We start from the raw sequence: 18,198 nt of genomic DNA on the forward strand, positions 1-18,198 counted from the left end.
TAGGAAATAAGAATCAAACCCGATGCAAAGACGATGCCCATAACCACTGTGTTACATAAACTTCACCATCAAGAAAGAGTGCTGACTGGTTTTTACAAATCAATCAGTCAAGGTCAAGACAACTAGTTCTAGGAACATAAACTCTAAATGAATAAAACCTGTAAAGGATATACAGACAGATAAGTAAAACGCCAGATAAATAAACACACACTGTATGGCCAATTTCTCTCTGGCCGGTCTAAACCTAGGGCTCAGGATAAGGCCTATTCCTTCCTGCATTCTTCCCTCATCTCATGCATATATTGCCCATCCCACCAATAATCTGGCATCTGGCTGCATACATTTTACTCCTGTGAGATCCTCTGATGAATCTTTGATGACAATCCACCTTTTAGTTAAATGTTTACAGCCCAAAAGTCAAGATGAGAAACTACTGTAGCATGTCTTACTCAAGTCATTTCTCCTAAGAGTTTCAGCCCCACTCCTTTCTAACTGAGTAATATGAGGCACATTATTTAACCTCTCCGAGCCTTAGTTTTTCATCTGTGAAATTACCTTCCTTATGGAGTTGCTGTGAAGATTACATGAAATAATTCATAGTTAGCATTTGGCATTTGGCATTATGCCTAGCACATAGTAAACATTTAATAAATTCCAGCTATTATTGGCCATATTATTATGTATGATATGCTCTAAGGAAATGTAATTTATGAAAATCAGAATTTGCAAATACATAAATTAAAGATTATTAACAATATTAAAAGAACTTTCATTTTACAAATATTTCTCATGGGAATTTTTTTTTTCTTTTTAGATCAAAACTTCTCTAGGAGACAAATGAGACTTGGTCTGTGCTGTTTCTACTCACAACACTTCTGATACCAGATGGGTGGGTTTTTTTCCTCACACCAAACAAATTCTCCAACTCTCTAAATATCAGCTGAGTGGCCTATAATTCAATGCAATTCCAACACTAGGCAGAGTTGGCATCAGACTCCACAGGTTTAAGAGCTGAATCCCATAAGACTACCCTCACTTCTGATGCCAGTTCCAAGTATTTGGTGCCCACAGTACCCACACTTCTATCTGATGTGGCTACAAAGTTGAAAGTTCCCACAATTCCCCCTTTCAGGTTTGGTAATTTGCTAGAACAGCTCAAAGAACTCAGGGAAAGACTCTACTTACATTTACTGGTTTATTAAAAAGAATATAGCCAGGAAGAGCCAGATGAAAGAGATGCGTAGGCCAAGGTAGGGAGGGGGTTCAGATATTCCATGCCTTTCTGGGTACACTACCCTCCAGCTCCTCAGTGTGTTCACCACCCTCCAGAAGCTCTCCAAACCCTATCACTTAGGACTTTCTGAAGGCTCACTAGGTAGGCATGAGTGATTAAATCATTTACTGTTGATTAACACCAATGAATGCTGGAGGTCACAGGTTGGACTGAAAGTTCCAATCCTCTAATCATGCCTTAGTCTATCTAGTGACCAGTATTCATCCTGAAGCTATCTGGGGGGTCCTCAGCTACCAGTCATCTCATTAGGTTACAAAAGATACTCTGGTTATTCCAAGGATTACAGGGCTTTAGGAGCTATATGCCAGGAACCCAGGACAAAGGCCAAATACATACTTCTTATTGTATCCACATTTGGGTACCCAAAAGTTAATTTACCACAACATTTGAATTACAGAATTTAATAACCTTATGCCCACAAAGATTTATAGCAAGGAAAAGAATATCATAAAAAAGATATTCTCATTTCTAGAGAATTCAAGCCAGCTAGCAGATATTCCCAAATAATTTATTGTGCAAGAGAACAAAAGAAAGTCCTTCTGCCCTGGAACCAACTAGAGAGCTGGCCTGCTAATAGCTGGGCGCCACCCAGTTTTGAGAGGTGAGAATGAGTTTATTATAAGAAATTGAGGAAGAGAAGTATCATGTAGCCAACCATTCAATCTTAGCTAAATCACAAAACCTTTATGAACTTGAGTTTCCTCACTAATGAAATGAGATAGTTATAAAATAGATGATTTTTCAGGCCCCTTTTTGCTTCCAAATGCAATCATCCATTGCCTGGGGCAGGGAACAGTACAAAGAACTTGTCTCAAATAACACAACTCTTCCTTCAAGTGGAAAGCATGCTGTTTTATTTCAACCTCTCACTCTATCCCTTGCTGTAACCCAAACTAGGCAGCAATTTTATCTGCAAGAAAGGAAATGAACTGATGATTTTAAGGATCAGGTCACAGAGGTGCCATCCTGACAGCCCCAGTGATATGCCCTTTACAGCTTATACATGCAAAGAAGAGACATCTTCTTTTTCTTCCTTCCAGTTTTATTGATAAGTTCTGGGAAAGAGAGATTTTAAGCAGTCAGGAGCAGGTGTAACAACCTTCCCTTAAAAAACCACTACGCCTTGATAACATAGCTCTTTATGTTACAAAATCATGGTATTTATCAGAGGAGTAGGTCAACAGTGCATGCTATTATCCTGGCAAGGGAGAATCCTCACAATGGGAGGGAAATATATATGCTGTATGGGAATCTTGGATATAAAAATCACCATACCTTTATAGCATGGTCATCAATACTATATTGACTCTCAGGGTGATCTCATTACAGAGGAATTCATTTTATTTTTTATTAAGCCTAGGGAAAAATATGTATTTCTTAATCTGTCAAGTGGTAAAGAGTACAGGTGAAAATTAAATTGGAATGATCAGAAGATGTAACTACAACTAGTGAGTATCCAATGAAACTACTCCCAGACACTCATTCATAAATGTAAAATGAGTTCATTTTAGGCCACTAGACTTGGACATCAGAGTTCTTGATCATAAGTAACACAATCAAGGTTGATTAACAATCAAAAGCCAATATATTGGGTAGAATGTCACAGAACCAACAGGAGCCTGGAAGAGCAGGCTTAGCATCATGCAGCAACCAAGCAAGTCCCAGAAAGCCAAGAAGCAAGAAACACAGCAAGCACACTATTGCAGTTGGAGCAGGAAACTACTGCAGCTGCTTCCCAGGATGAATTATTTCCAACTGTAGTTTGTGTCCTTAAATCACTCACTCAAGAGAAAAAAAAGAATCTGATTGCCAGGGCTAGGTCACATGTCAACCCCCCCAGAGCACAGAGGAGAGGCTCTGTCTTCTTCAGATTCCATGGAGGGAGACAGGCACCTGGAAATTTACTGTCCCAGCAACACTAAATGAAATGATGGAGGGCAGTTCTCCCAAAGGAAATCAGGGTACTCTACAGGAGGAAGAATTTATGCTTTCTTGCAGCCAAAAGAAAAAAGAAAGCTATAAACAAAATCTGTACGTGTATTTGTTCATTAATCATTCAATAAAACTTTCAAGGTCATATGATATTATAAAGATAATCCCAGGGCACAGAAGATCTCACCAGCCAAAAAGTACAATCTCTGATACACTTTCACTACCAGAGATATCCCAAACTGTTGTGCCTTAAGGAAGAAAGAGATTCTGATATGGTTGCTATGCCTGTAGTCAAAACAAGAATGTTCAAGCACTTGAGGGCTGGACCAATCCCCACAAGGTCAGTGAGTTATTTTACTTCCTCTCCTCCTTCATCTATAGAAGGATAAAAAAATTAGGAGATTGCACAGGTCTAAGAGTCCCTAACTCTCAAATTTAGTAATTCCATGTGTGCAAATGCAGTTGAAAAAGCCTATGGACTTAAGTAAGGCAAATATCTGTACCCTCTGCTAAGCTAGGTTTTCAACAGTGAATCTAAAACAAATGATGTGGACTTATGAAGACTCATCCTCAGATCCAGGTACAAATGGGGTGTTTGGCAGCAGTATACCCTTTGTAGATCAATGGGTAAACACCTCACCTTCTGCGGGAGCTTGGCCAGTGTTTATACTGAGATCTGCAGATGGCATCATGAGAGATGTCATTATGGCCTATCATGTCAATGTGAGTTGATGTGCTTCAAAAACCATCTACATCAAATCTTCCTACTCTGCTGAACAATGAGTTATAAGTTATAGCAATAAAAGTCCTTGTAGGGAGTTTTTACCTACAGAGGGCAATTTTCTTATTTTTTATAACCCATTTTAATTTTTTAATTTAATTATCACAAGCTGTTATTCCTATTCCATGAGGAAGTAGTCAACCTAGATAATTTCAGTCAGTGATTACTAAACTACAAAAAGTGCCACTTTAATATGGTCATTGTTTTTTAATATCCACAAAAGGCTACTCTGCTCTGCTAACAGAACACACTACCAATTTGAACAGTTGAAAATAAAGTATGCAATTCAGTAAGGCCTTAAACTATCACAGTGCAGTTTCAAAATGACTGAGTCATGAAAAATTGTTTGGGCACAGAAGAGCCAACATGAAATGCTGTTAAAGAAGTTTCTTGAGGTAGTCCCTGAATCTGGGTGAGTTAGGTGGGAATATCAGTTATGAAACTGAACTCAATACTAAATGAGCTCCAGAAAGAAGGGTAGATGGGAAAAGCAGGGTATTGCTGTTCCCTTCCCCAAATAAAAGCGCCAGTGTTTCCAATGATACACCAATAAATATTTCAAGTATGCCAAGACGTGCCCCAACAATTACCAGATTCTCCCAGGGAATAACCAGATCACCCCTGCCTAATTAGTTATTAGCTCCTTGTTGTCCATCAGTGTCCCATATGTACTGGACTGATTACATCCTAACCTAAAAGAATTACTCCCATTTGTCTAAGGTATCTAAACTGAGAACTCAGATAATTTTCTACAAGAAACATAATGCTATTTTATGGGTGCTCATGTATACATGGTGCCTGAAAGTATGTGGCATCTGGTCCTGACTGTTTCTAGAACAAGTCACTTACCCTCTGTAAACCTGTGTTTTCTTACTTTTAAAATTAGTGATTAGGTGAGGCACCTGGGTGGCTCAGTCAGTTAAGCGTCTGACTTCGGTTCAGGTCATGATCTCACAGCTTGTGAGTTCAAGCCCCGCATTGGACTCTGTGCTGACAGCTCGGAGCCTGGAGCATGCTTCGGATTCTGTGTCTCCCTCTCTCTCTCTCTCTGCCCCTCCCCTGCTCAGACTCTGTCTCTCTCTCTCAAAAACATTTAAAAAATTTTTTTAATTAGGGATTAGGGAGAGGTAGTTCAAGATCACATCATAGGAGGATCCTAGACTTACCTGTTCCCATGGACATAACAAATCTACAGCTACATATGAAACAATTCCCTCTGTAAAAAACACCTAAAAACTAGCTTAACAGATCCTCCACTGCAAACAATAAAAAGGCCGCATTAAGACAAGAAGGAGAAGCAGAGACACAGTCTCATCAAAAATCCTACCTCTAGCACAGCAACCCACAGCAGCAGGAATTAGGAGGGATCACAGAAATATAGAGTTTCTCTCTGAGGAGTGAGAGGGTTTCTGGCCCACATCAGGCACCCCACCCATTGGCACCTGTTATGGAGAGATGAGCACCCAAAACATCTGGCTTGGAAAACCAACAGGCTTAATCTAGGAGAAACATATGATTGTGGAGAAAGGATATTCCACTCTGACAGGGCTCAAATGCAAGCTTGTTCACTCTGGGACCCAACATAAAAGCAGCAGATTGAAAAGCATTTATATCATATGTGAAGGAGATTCATTTTCTAACTTTAAGGTGTCTGCCAAAGAGGCATAAACCTTTGGGACCTTCTCTGAGGACAGGGGAGCAGATGAGTACTATTCTTGGCATTCTGCCTCTGCCTTGCTAGTGCTGACAAGGTGGGCACCATCTTTGTGCTCTCCCTCTACATTTCTGGCACTGGCAGAGGCAGGTGTCATTTTCACTCTAGCCCACTAATACTGGCAAGCAAGTGCCCTGGCCCTCTGTACTGTTCATACAGCTGCTTCCAGACCCAGGAACCCGCACAAGGGACACTTATTGAGTGCCTGGCCCTAATGGCCTGGGGGAACTGCATTTCTGGGCTCCGTGGGTTGGAAACAATCAGAGAGACAGTTCAAGAGACAACCAAGAGCTAGAGCAAACTTAAAAGATAAAGTTCATCCCACATACAAGTCCCTTCCTTCAAGACTGTAAGAGATAGCTGTTTAACCTAATATATAGAAACAAACACAGAGAGTCAAGAAAAATGGGAAAACAGAGGAATATGTTCCAAATGAAAAGAAAAAAGATAAGCCACCAGAAAAAAAACTTAATGGAACAGAAACAAGTAATTTATGTAATAAAGAGTTCAAATTAATGGTCATAAAAATGTCAGCAAAATGAGAAGAAGAATGGAAGAACACAGTAAGAATATTAACAAAGAGAAAATATCAGAAAGTACCAAACAGAAGCCAGAGAGCTGAAGAATACAATAAATGAACTGAAAAACTGGGACAACTACAAGTGAAATAACATTCATGTTATAGGGGTCGCAGAAGGAAAAAACACAAAGGAGCAGAAAACATTTGAAGAAATGGCTAGTTTTCCTAACCTTGGGAAGGGATCAACCTCAAAATTCAGGAATCCCAGATAATTCTAAACAAGATGTACTTAAAGAGACCCACACCAAGATATATTATAATTAAAATGTCAAAAGTTAAACAGAGATTCTTAAAAGCAGTGAGAGGAAATAACTTGTTACATACAAAGAAACCTCCCATAAGGCTATAAGCAAATTTTTTTCCACAAAATATTTGCAGGCCATGGGTGCCTGGGTAGCTTAGTTAAGTGTGTGACTCTTGATTTCATCTCAGGCCTCATGATCTCATGGTTGATAGGATCAAGCCCCACATGGGGCTCTGCACTGATAGCATGGAGCCTGCTTGGGATTCTCTCTCTCCCTCTATTTCTGCCCCTGCCCCACTCACATGCACACTCTCTCTCTCAAAACAAACAAACAAAACAAACAAACAAAAAACTTTATAAGCCAGAAAAGAGTGGCATGATATATTCAAAGTGCTGAAAAGGAAAAATTTCCAATTAAGAATATTGTACCTAAAAAAATTATCATTCAGAATTAAAGGAGAAATAATTTCCCAAACAAGCAAAAGGTAAAGGAGTTTGTCACCATTAAACCAGTCTTACAAGAAATGTTAAAGAGACTTCTTTAAGCTGAAAAGGGCACTAATTAGTAAAAAGAAAAAATATGAGAGTAAAAATTTCACTGATAAAGTTAAGTATATAGTAAAAGTGTAGTAAAGTACTACAAGTGTAGTAAAGTGTAGTAAAAGTTAAGTATATAGTAAAAGTATAGTAAAAGTATATAGTAAAAGTTACAAAGCTAGTATAAACTTTAAAGATAAAAGGAGTAAAAATAAATATAACTATAATAATTACTTATGGAATACACGAAATTCAAAGATGTAAAATGTAACATCAAAAACATAAAACAGGGGCGCCTCAGTGGGTGGCTCAGTTGGTTACACATCTAACTCTTGATTTCAGCTCAGGTCATTTGTGAGATTGAACCTCGAGTCAGATGTCAATACAGCACAGAGCCTGCTGTTTGACAATGTACAAATTCAGTGCAATCTCTATCAGTGGAATCTCTCCTCTCTCTCTCTGTCCCTCCCACTCTCTCTCTCTCTCTCTGTCTCTCTCTCTCTCTCTCAAAATAAATAAATAAACTTTAAAACACACACATACACACACACACACACACACACACACACACACACACACACAGGGGCACCTGGGTGGTTCAGTTGGTTAAGCGTCCAACTTTGGCTCAGGTCACAATCTCAAGGTTCATGAGCTCAAGTCCAGCATCAGGCTCTGTGCTGACAGCTCAGAGCCTGGATCCTGCTTTGGATTCTGTGTCTCCTTCTTCCTCAGCCCCTTGCCTGCTCACAATCTGTCTCTCTCTCTCAAAAAATAAAATAAAATGCTAAAAATTTTTTTTTAATTATTAGCAAACTGAATTCAAAAATATATAATAAGTGTCATACATCATGATTAAGTAGGATTTATTCCAGGGGTATAAGATGGTTCAGCATCCACAAACCTGTTAATGTGATACACCACATTAACAAAATAAAGGGTAAAAATCATATGATCACCTCAATAGATGCAGAAAACCAATTGACAAAGTTCAACATCCATTTATGATAAAAACTCTCAAAAAGGTGGGTAATAGAATGTACCTCAACATAATAAAGGCCATATATTAGCTACAGCTAACATCATACTCAATGGTAAAAAGCTGAAAGCTTTTCCTTTAAAAGCAGAAACAAGACAAGGATGGCCACTCTCACCACTATGATTCAACACAGTATTTAAATCCTAGCCAAATCAAGAAAAAAGAAATAAAAGACATCCAAATTGGAAAGGAAGAAGTGAAACCATCACTATTTGTGTACAACATGATTTTGCATATAGGAATCCCTGAAGACTCCAAAAATAAAACAAAACAAAACAAAAACAAAAATAACACCTGTTAGAACTAATAAAAAAATTTTGGTAAAGTTGCAAAGTATAAAGTCAGTATACAAAAATCTGTTGTGTTTTTATACACAGACTCTCATAAAGAGAAATTAAGAAAACAATCCTGTTTATAATTACATCCAAAAGAATAAAATGCCTAGGAATAAAATTTAACCAAGGAGGTGAAAGAGCTCTACATGGTAACGTGTAAGAAACTGATGAAAGAAACTGAAGGAAAAACAAGTAAATGAAAAGTTATTCCATGCTCATGAACTGGAAGAATCAGTATTTTTTAAATGTCCATATTATCCAAAGCAATATACAAATTCAATGCAATCTCTATCAAAATTCCAGTGGCATTTTTCACACAAATAGAACATATGATTCTAAAATTCATATGGAGCCACAAAAGACTGAATAGCCAAAGCAATCTTGAGAAAGAAGAACAAAGCTGGAGGCATCATGCTCCCAGATTCAAACTGTATTACAAAACTTTAGTAATTAAACCAGGGTGATATTGACATAGAAACAAACACAGAGATCAATGGAATAGAATAAGGACCCCAGAAATAAACCCATGAATATAGGGTCAACTAATTTATGACAAGGAGATAAGAGAATACAATGAAGAAAAGATGGTCTCTTCAATAAAAGGTGCTGGGAAAGCAGGACAGCCACATATAAAATGATGAAAATGGAACTTCCACCATACACAAACATTAACTCAAAATAAATTAAAGATCTGAATATAAGACTTGAAACCATAAAACTCCTAGAAGAAAACAGGTGGTTTTCCTTGACATTGCTCTTGGTGATATTTTTTTGGATCTGACTCCAAAGGAAATGGCAACAAAAGCAACAGTAAACAAATGGGACTACATCAAGCTAAAAAGTTTCTGCATGGTGAGGGAAACCATCAACAAAATAAAAAGGCAACCCAGCAAATGGGAGAAGATATTTGCAAATCACATATCCAATAATGGGCTAATATCTACATATATATAAAGAACTTACACAACTTAATATCAAAAGAACAAATAATCTGATTTTAAAGTGGACAGAAGATCTGAAGAGACATTTCCCAAAGAAGACACACAGGGGGCCAACAGACATATGAAAAGATGCTCAACATCACTAATCATCCGGAAATGCAAAATCATGATCAAAATCACAATAAGGTATCTCACAACTGCCAGAATAACTATTATTTAAAAGACAAGAAATAACAAGTGTTAGAGAGGATGTGGAGAAAAGGGAACTCTCATGCACTTTTGGTGGAAATGTAAATTGGTGCAGCCACTATGGAATGTACCTTTCTCAAAAAATTGAAAATTGTACTACCATATGACTCAGCAATTATACTTCTGGGCATAGATCCTAAGAAAATGAAAATACTAATGTAAAAGATAGACATATCCCTATGTTTATTGCAGCATTACTTACAACAGCCAAGATATGGGAATAACGTAGGTCACCACTGATGGATGAATGGATAAAAAAAAGACATGGAATACACATATATATAGCAGAATACTACTGAGTCATGAAAAAGAATGAAGTTTTGCCATTGTGAAAATATGGAGAGACTTTGAGGATATTATATTAATTAAATAAGTCAGAGGTAAACATACACTGTATGGTTTCAGTTATATGTGGAATCTAAAAAAAAACCAAACAAACAAAACAAAAGTTACAGACACAGAGAACAGATAAGTGGTTGCCAAAGGGAGCAAGAGCTAGAGGGATGGACGAAATGCATGAAGGAGACCAAGAGGTACAAAATTCAAGTTATAAAATAAGTAAGTCATGGAGATGTAATGCACACTATGATGGTTACAGTTAATAATATTGTATTGCACATTTGAAAATTACTAATAAAGTAGATCTTAAAAGTTCTCATCACCAGAAAAAACAATTTTTTTGTAACTTCTATGAGGACAGATGGTAATGAGACTTGTTCAGATGATTACTTCACAATGTATACAAATACTGAATCGTTATTTTCTATATCTGAAACTAATACAATGTTATCTGTTAATTTTATTTCAATTTTTAAAAGGGAGAAAAAATACTTCAATCCTATTTCCACTATTCATTTTTCTCAAGAGAAAATATTTTGATCCTTTTTCTACTACTCATTTTTCTCAGTATTTTATGGAACTTTCTACTTCTTCCTGAAAATGGCCAAATTGCTAGAATGGCTCCTGGAATATAGTAGGCACCAATAAATAGTTATTGAATGAATGAAAAAAATCATGGGTCAGACTAAAAATGAATAATTTTTATGATTAAATATTTCTATTTTATGAATTAACATTCAGAGAAAAGAACCAATTTATCAAAGATCAAAGGGAGTATGAATTATTTCATGTCTTTCTCACTTTAAGTAGAAGCAATAATTGGAAACTTTACCTTCTGGTATTAAATGTTTTCTTTCATGTTCTTGCTTTTATTTTTTTTCCTTTCACAGACTTCTTTTTAACACCAAAGTCCTATGTAGATGCTAGATAGAAAGAATCTTTCCATTTCTCAGTTTGCCTACATACTCACTCAATAAACATGCATATAAATACTTACGTATTTTAATACATGCACAGAACTCAGCCTGCTGGGATCAAACATGCAAACAAGAATTATTATACATCATGACAATATACCTTGATGGAAAAAGCAAAAATATTTCCCAGGGAGGACCTCTGAATGATACCTATTCCAGAGTTCAGTGATAAAGGAAAGATTAAAGGAGAAAAAGATATGTAAACCGAGTCAAGACACAAAAGATAAGAATGAGTTACCAATTAAAGAGGGGTAGGACAGACAGTCCAGGCAAAAGAAATAACCTGTGTGACATTCCAGAAGCACAAGAGAGTAAGATGGCCAAGGAAAAGAAAGAAATTCTTCTAGCAAGAGGAGGCTATGAGGTCTGTAGGCACATGTCCTCAAGAGCATGTTTGTGTATGTGTGTATGTATGTGTATGTATGGAGACATAGATGGTAGATAGATACAGATGATGTAGATATTAGGTATCTCCATATTATGATAATAAATTTTACAAGTCAACTTGACTAGACTAAGGGATGTGCAGATGGGTGGTAAAAACATTACTTCTGGGTGTGTCTCTGAGGGTGTTTATGAAAGAAATTAGGATTTGAATCATTAGACTGAGTAAAGCAGATAGCTCTTACCAATGCAAGTAGGTATAATCCAAACTGTTGAGGGCCTGAATAGAATGAAAACATGGAGAAAGGACAAATTCATTCTTCATGCTTGAACTGATACACTGATCTTCTGCACCGGTGCATCAGTGCTCTGATTCTTGGGCTTGTGGATTCAGATAGAGGCTTAGACTATCCATCCTGTGGTTCTCATGCCTTAACACATAGCCTGAATTACACCATTTCCTGGTTCTCCAGCTTAGAGACAGCAGATCATGGGACTTCTGGGCGTCTAAAACCACATTAGCCAATACCTATAATAAATCTCCTCCTATATATTTCTCTACCTATATCTCATCAGTTCTGCTTCTTTGGAGAACCACAACTAATACATACATTTTTATGTTAGAGATTTAAGCAGGAGAGTAACACTGATTGAATTTGTATTTTAAAAAGATCACTCTAGTTGAACACAATGAGCAAATCAGACAGAAAGCAGCTACAGTAATCCACTTGAGAAACACAGTAGCCTGGACCAGGACAACAGTGGTAAAGATAGACGTGAATGGAACAGTAAAAAACAAACAAACAAACAAACAAAGAAAAAAACAATAAAAAAAAACCATGTAGCAGGGAAAATCAACAGGACTTGAGGACCAACCAGATGTGGGGAGGATAAAGGAGACAGAGAAATAAAGGATGACACACATTTTTTTTTCCCTGAGCAATTGTTTGATAGTGGTCATATTCATTGTACTACGGAAGATTAAGAAATTCTGGAAAGAAAGGACAAGAGCAGTCATGAATTTCCTAAGTCGAGGAACCTGTTCAAGGAGAGTAATAACAGACTACACAAGAGATGCAGATTTGGGAGGCATCAGCATTCTGCAGGTAAGATCAGTGAGGGAGAATGTGCTAAGAAAGAAGAGAATACAACTCAGAAAAAAAAGCTCTCAGGGATAATCAATCAGTAAATGACTAAATTAACTATTATACAACTCTGTAGAAATAATGCAAGTCCTGAAACTATAATTAGGAAAAATGCTTTATAATATTCTGTTGAATACCTCATGTCCTCACCTTTCTTACGAAAGTAGAAGGTTGGGACAAGAAGCAAGGGAGGCTATCCCACTGATTTTTTTTTTCCAGTTTACTGCAGCACTTTATTTTCCTCAAACAATGACATGTTGCTGAGAGCCTAATGTTCTCACATGACAGGAGAAAACCAAAAAATGTTGTCATCTCTTAAACAATTGAGAATTGTGTACAAAATCTTAGTATATTAAAAGGATGAATAAATTTACAGGTGTAAATGTAAACTGTTTTCCAACACAAGGCAGTTAGTAACAACCCACAGTGTTCTGGTAGGAAAACACTGGATAAGAAAGGAAAGTGGGTCCTAAACTTCAGACCTTCCTAATCCTGTCAGACCAGAAAGACAAAGAAATTTCAACTGGTTCAAAAATCTTGCCAGCCTCTAGATAATCCTGAAATAGGCAGCTCTCACACGTTAATACCCAACTCAGATCAAGAACGTTATGGGGGCGCCTGGATGGCTCAGTCGGTTGAGTGTCTGACTTCAGCTCAGGTCATGATCTCACAACTTGTGAGGTCAAGCCCCACATCAGGCTCTGTGCTGACAGCTCAGAGCCTGGAACCTGCTTCAGATTCTGTGTCTCCCTCTCTCTCTGCCCCTTTCTGCTCACATTCTGTCTCTCTCTCTCTCTCAAAAAATAAACAGTAAAAAAAAAAATGTTTTTTAAAAAGAACCTTATGGAGGATGCTCATCAAACCAATGGATTTCTCTTCCATAAACATGTTCTCCCCTCAGCCATGAAATGACTAAGCCACATTCTATAAAAGAGGTTTAAATCAAGGTTATGTACAAGGTATTAAACATATACCAAGAGAAAATTTAATTTGAATACAAAGTCAAAATCAGCAACAATCTTCCATCCAGGGCTGACATCAGATACAAGCTTCAAGGACAAATTTATTTTCAAAGGCGTATTCCAGTTTATGAGGCTAGCATGAAGTGTACACATTTGCCAGGGTAAATTTATACTTAGGAATTAACTCATGCAGCAAATGCTACATAACTGCTTGCAAGGCATTTAGAAGCATCTGCAGTGGGAAGTGGAGGGGCCCAACTCTTCATACTTCTGTTTGCTGATTCACATCTGCTTAAAGGTGAACAGCGAGGCCAGGATGGAGCCCCTGATCCACACAAAGTATTTGCATTCAGGAGAAGCAATGACCTTGATCTTCATAATGCTGGGTTCCAGGGTCGTGCTCCCTTTCTGCATTCTGTCCAAGATACCTGGGTACATGGTGGTCCCACCATTCGGCACTGTGTTAGAGTACAGGTCCATCCAGATGTCAGAGTCACACTTCATGATGAAGTTGAAGGTGATCTCATGGATACCAAAGGACTCCATACCCAGAAAGGATAGCTGGGAAAATCCCACAGGGCAGTGGTACCGCTTCTTGCCCATGGTGATCAGATGACTATCAGCCAGCTCATAGCTCTTTTCCAAGGAGGAGGAGGACACCACAGTGGCCATTTGCTGCTCAAAGTAGAGGTTGACCTAGCAGAGCTTCTCGGTTATGTCACACACGATTTCCCACTCAACTGTGGTGGTGAAACTGTAACCACTCTCTGCGAATATCTTCAAGAGGTAGTCCATCAGGCCCTGGCCAGCCAGGTCCAGGCACAGGATGGCACGGGGCAGGGAGTACCCCACAAAGATGGGCACAGTGTGGGTTACCCTGTCCCCAGAGCCCATGACAATACCAGTGGTGGAAGTGTTGTAGTGCTCCTTGGGGCCATGTGAAGTTCATTGTAGAAGGTGTGGTACCAGATCTTCTCCATATCCTCCTTGTTGGTGATGATGCCAGGCTCAATAGGGTACTTGAGGATAGGATGCCTTGCTTGCTCTGGGCCCTGTTGCCCACATAGGAGTCCTTTTGGCTAATGCCCACCATGACAACACCTTGGAGGCAGGGGGTTTCTGACAATGGATGGGAATATGGTGGGGGGACAAGGGACATCATTCCCAGCAAAGCCCACCTTGCATATACCAGAGTTATCATCAATGATGAGTGCAGGGATCTCCTCTTCCAGGGTGATAGGTGGAGGTGGCAGCAGTGGGCATGAAAATGAGTGGTGGGAGGACAAGAAGCATGGGTGGACTGCAGTGAGCGAGACCCTCAATTTTCTTAATGTGTAAGCATCTCAGCTCTTTTCCAGTTGACATTGCTAGAGACTAATGTGCCATCTCCCTCCCTTCTTTTAACTAAATGCTGCCCTGAATTACTGCATCCTTCCCCTAGTATCACCATGCCAATTTTTTTTAACATAAATTCACTGGAACTTCTTAAATGTACCAGTCTTCAGGAAAAATGCATGATAAAGAAATATATTAAATGACACAAAGAGCATATGATCATCCAAATTCAAAAGTGGGTCAAATGGTTGTTGCTATAATTAAAAAGTGGCATTTTAAAACAAAGGGAGCATGAACCATATGGATTACAAGACTCTTAAGAGCCACCCCAAACAAACGCAATATATGGATTTTACCTGAGACCTGATTTAAACAAGCCAACTGTAAAGGTGTTTTAGACTTACAGAAAAGTTGCCATAGTGCAAAGAATCGCTTCCCCTAGATTTCCCAAATGTTAACAATTCATTATATTTACTTTAGCATTTTCTCTCTATATATCCACATTCACTGTTTGAAAGTAAGTTGCAAATAAATGCTCCTTTACCCCTAAGTTTCATTGTGTATTATCTAAAGACAAGGACATTCTCTTACAGAATCACCAATTATCAAAATCTGGAAATTAACACTAATTAACATTTACCATAGGCTTTATTAAAATTGTCCCATTTGTCCCACTATATCTTTTATTAAAAAAGAAAATACATTTTTTTCTTAATCCAGAATCCAATCCAGAACTACATGTTGTAGTATCTCTGTAGTTTTCTTTAATCTAGAATAATATTTCAGTCTTTGTTATTCATGACTTTGACTTTTGAAGAATAAAGGCCAGTTATTTTGCAGACTATCCCTCAACTTTAGTTTGATTACTTTTTCTTTATTATAGTCACGTTACCACCATGCCTATTAATCTTTGAGGTGGCTTTCATGACAGTGGTGAAGTACTGAGAAGGAAAGCCAAACACATCGCTAACCCAAGGTGTATACTACATTAAGATTAAGATACCAAAATATAGTTTGAAATGTACAAAGGAAACTACTGGTAAAACTATATAGCAAACAAAATTAGTGGGGGTGGAGGATAATAAATATGAGCTGAATTCCTCATCTTTCTTAGCACAGCAACAAGAGAAACCTCCCAAAGCTGAAAAATCAAGGGTTAGATATAAGCATCTTACAACTACCAGAATAACTAACAAGAGAAATGAGAAATGAGAAATGGCCAAAGATGATTCTTTTCTAATAAATGGACCTGTAGAAATAGAAGCCTGGGGTGGAGGAGCTTTTTTTGTTAGATAGACTCTGTCTTCTAGAGTAGTTTTAGGTTCACAGTAAAACTGAGTAGAAAGTTACAAAGAGTTCCATATATGCCCAGCCTCCACTTCATGAACACACATTGTCCCTGTACCACAGTGATACATTTATAACAACAGATGAACCAACACTGACATACCATTATCACCTAAAGTCCAGAGTTTAAATAGGGCTCACTCTTGGTGTTTTAAATTCTATGGGTTTGGACAGACGTATAATGGTATGTATCCACCATTATAATATCATACGGAATAGTTTCTTCACTGCCCTGAAAATTCTCTATGCTCTGCCTATTCATCCCTCCCCCCATCCCCATCTTCTGGCAACCACTGATCTTTTTACTATCTCCATAGTTTCACCTTTTCTAGAATGTCATGTAGTTGGAATAATCCAGTATGTAATATTTCAGATTGGCTTCTTTCACTCAGTTAAGCATTCAAAGTTCCTATGTTTCTTTTCATAGCTTGACAGCTCATTTACTTTTAGTAATGAATAAGATTCCATTGTCTGGATATGCCACAACTTAATTATCAATTCACCTACTGAAGGTGAATTCACATACTTTTGGTTCCAAGTTTTGGCTATTATAAATAAAACTACTATAAATATCTGTGTGCAGAGTTTTGTGTGCATAAGTTTTCAACTCTTCTGGAGAAGTACCAAGGAGCACAACTGCTGGATCATATAGTAAGAGTATGTCTAGTTTTGTAAGAATATGACAAACTGTCTTCCAAAGTGGCTCTACCATTTTGTATTCCCACCGGCAAAGAAAGAGAGTCCCTGTTGTTCCACATCCTCACCAGGATTTGGTATTGTCAGTGTTTTGGATTTTTGCCATGCTAATGGTGGTATCTCACTGTTTTAATTTACAATTCCCTAATGACATATTATGTCACATATCTTTTCATATGCTTATCTGCCAACTATAGATCTTCTTTGGTAAGGTGTCTGTTCAGATATTTTGCCCATTTTTCAAACAGATTCTTCATTCTCTTATTGCTGAGTTTTAAAAGTTCTCTGAATATTTTGAATTTAACAGTCCTTTATCATAAATGTCCTTTGCAAATATCTCCTCCCAGTCTGTGGCTTGTCTTCTCATTCTCTTGACAGTGACTTTGTAAAGCAAAAATGTTTTAATTTTAACACAGTCAAAATTATCACTTATTTCTTTAATAGACTGTACCTTTCATGTTGCATTTATAAAGTCATTGCCAAACCTGAGATCATCTAGATTTTCTCTTATGTTATCTCCCAGAAGTTTCATAGTTTTGCATTTATATGTAGGTCTATGGCCCATTTTGAGTTCATTTTTATGAAGGTTAAAAAAAGGCTTTTAATTTTATTTTGAACTCTTTGGTACTATTTTATTATTGTTCCCAATTTTATGTTTTAATTTTAGAAAAAGTGATGATTTTTTTCATTATTGCCCATGAACCTGATGATTCAACTTCTAAGCAATTTCCTAAGAAGATATTCGGAGGTTTGGGGAAAGAAGTTCATCCAACACCATTTATGATAATGAGATATTAGAAACAACCTAAGTATTATAAAATTGCAAGGATGGTTATATAATTATATTCAAATAATAGAATGTTATAAATCTATTTAAAATAAATTTTTACTTTCCTGAAAGGGATTATACTAAATGTTATCATTAGAATAAGAAATATGGATTATTTATGTTTATTCTTTATACTGTTTTATATGATGTGTGTTAGTTTTGTAATCAGAAAAGAATAAGATGTTCATAAAGCCCTCTCAAAATGAGATTTACAGTGACAAATTTTTCAGCACCCTGGACCAAAATAAAGATACGATGTTCTTTCCCACTGTTATCATGTGATAGATTTAAGTATCCAAAACACACATAAAAGTCCAATGCAGAAGTCAGTGGAAAGTAATTAATAGAATGTGGTTTATTAGGGAGATAATTCCAATGATTAGAAGGGGGCTTGGGAGATAGGAAGGATAAAATGACAGAATTATAGTCAGGAACCAGAAAGGGATCTTCAGGTATCTCTGTGAAACATGGTATCTCAACAGAGAACAAAAGATCTTCAACTTCCGAAACCTGTGATATAAACTACATCCAGCCTATCCTG

General features: G+C 37.4%; 1 pseudogene; it reads right to left on the bottom strand.

Annotated features, from left to right (window-relative positions):
- Positions 1-13,672: 13,672 nt before the first annotated feature.
- On the bottom strand, positions 13,673-17,286 carry LOC122213128 (annotated as a pseudogene).
- Between the last annotated feature and the right edge of the window lie 912 nt (positions 17,287-18,198).

Source organism: Panthera leo, chromosome A2 (genome assembly GCF_018350215.1).
Source record: "Panthera leo isolate Ple1 chromosome A2, P.leo_Ple1_pat1.1, whole genome shotgun sequence".
In the NCBI taxonomy this organism is placed as follows: Eukaryota; Metazoa; Chordata; class Mammalia; order Carnivora; family Felidae; genus Panthera; species Panthera leo.